A 2,372-nucleotide genomic window follows, 5' to 3' on the forward strand; every position below is an offset into this window, starting at 1 on the left:
TCATCATCATCATCATCATCATCATCTTCCACCAACAAAAAGAGCATGAAAAAATAGGTTGGAAGATGATGATGATGAGGAGGAGGAGGAAGAGGAGGAAAAAGAAAAGGAGAAGGAGGAGGAAAAAGACGAGGAGGAGTAGGAGCTATAATTAACATCCTGCTGTCCTCCTCTCCTATCCTCCTTCAACTTGACGTATCCTGCAACTGCTATGTCAGAGAAAACGGAGGCGCGAGGAGAGCAAAAGGGGAGACGAAGGATCTTTGGCGGGCGGGCGGGGTGTGAGGGAGCGGGTAGAGGGGTTATGAGGTGACATGAGAAAAGTGGGGGAGGGTTGATAGAAAGGGGAGATTTATTATTATTATTATTATTATTATTATTATTATTATTATTACAGATAAGGAATCAGCTCAAGGGGACAGAAAAAGGTGTAAAAAGAAAAGCCCGCTAATCGCTGTTCATGCGAAGACAAAAGTGAAAAGTGGCCAAAACAGAGATCAATTTCGGGTGGAAAGGTATCTTGATACACTACTCTTGAAAGAGCTCAAGTCGTAAGCAGGAGGAAATACAGGAGAAGAAGATTGTTGCAGAGTTTACCAGGGTAATGGATGAAAGAATGGAGATGCTGGTTAACTCTTGCATAAGGAGTTTCGACAGTATAGGGATGGGCTAGAGTAGAAAGTCCAGTGCAACGAGCAGCGGGAGGGTGGGAGGCATGCAGTTAGCAAGTTCAGAAGAGCAGTCAGCATGAAAATATCGACAGAAGATATAAAGAGATGCAACATAGCGGCAGAATTTAAGAGGAAGAAGACTGTCAGTATGTGGAGGGGATTTGAGTTTTGAGGTATTGAAGGACACCAACTTCCTCCTGCCTCATTCAGAAATGATCGCAAGATGTGAGGTTAAGCGTTGTGCAACGTTCAACCTAGAGCCATGTAACTCCTGGAGGGCGGGTCTTCTGATAAGTGAGATTGCATAATGCAAAGTAGAGTCGTCAGCATGTGAGTGGATAGGATAGTTTTTGGAAAAACCATTAATGAACAACAGAAAGAGAGTGGGAGATAGAACAGAGCCCTGCGGAACACCACTGATGATTGCCCTAAACTTTGGGGGGTGAACAGTGACCGTCTATCACGGCGACGATAGATCGGCCAGAAAGGAAACTGGAGATAAAGGTACAGAGAAGGATAGAATCCGTAGAATGGTAGTTTAGAAAGCAAAGGTTTGTGCCAGATCTATTAAAGGTTTCGAAATGTCTAAAGCAACAGCAAAATTTTCACCGAAACGGCTAAGAGAGGCTGACCAGGAGTCAGTTGGGAGGGCGCGAAGATCACCAGTGGAACAGCTTTTCCGGAGCCCAAGCTGGCGATCAGAAAGGCCGGAATTTGAAAGCTTAAAATTTTCCGGTTCAGGATTGATCCAACAGCTTTAGAAAGAAAGGAAAGTAAAGATATAGGACGGTAGTTTTGTAACGGTCACCTGAATTATATACATCTCTCTCTCTCTCTCTCTCTCTCTCTCTCTCTCTCTCTCTCTCTCTCTCTCTCTCTCTCTCTCTCTCTCTCTCTCTCTCTCTGTTTATATAAATATATATATATATATATATATATATATATATATATATATATATATATATATATATATATATATATATATATATATATATATATAGAGATTATGTGTGTGTTGATACACACACACACACACACACACTCTCACAGAGAGAGAGAGAGAGGGAGTGAGAGAGAGAGAGAGAGACAGACAGACAAACCTTATCATTGGGGGTACTCCTCCACTGCCTGCTGACGTCATCCCAAGCGCCCGCCGCACTAGTCGTTAATGAGAAATAAAATCTGTTCACATTTCTTTACTTAACTCATCTGTTACTTGAGACAGGTAAATTTTGTCAACATTTTCGTGTCAAGCAGTAATTGTATACCTAGCATACCATCACAAAACTCGATAGGGAAAGAAAACCTGGTCATTACAGCGAGTTGAAGTCAGAGAATAACATTGAAAGTTTATACAGCACTTTACTTTTCATTGAGATTTGCAGCAATTATGGAACCAATTTACAACTAAGACGTTTGTTCTTGCACATGAAATTCCCCTGAACGCGATGGTACCTTAAGATTTTAGCAAAAGAGCGATATAAGAGGAGAAAAGGAAGGATTTGTAAGAGTCGAATAAACATTTAGTGATACTCTCTGACTTCTGCTCGCCAAAACTGCCTTACTTTTTAACCCCTTTGAGTCTTTATAGATGTATTATAGTTGTACAATCACTTCTTAGTCTAATGGTGTGAAGAAAATTTACCTAGCTTGTGTAACAGATGAGCAAGGGAAAGTAATACAAATGTTTTCTGAAATTAC

Source organism: Eriocheir sinensis, chromosome 62 (assembly GCF_024679095.1).
Source record: "Eriocheir sinensis breed Jianghai 21 chromosome 62, ASM2467909v1, whole genome shotgun sequence".
Taxonomy (NCBI): domain Eukaryota; kingdom Metazoa; phylum Arthropoda; class Malacostraca; order Decapoda; family Varunidae; genus Eriocheir; species Eriocheir sinensis.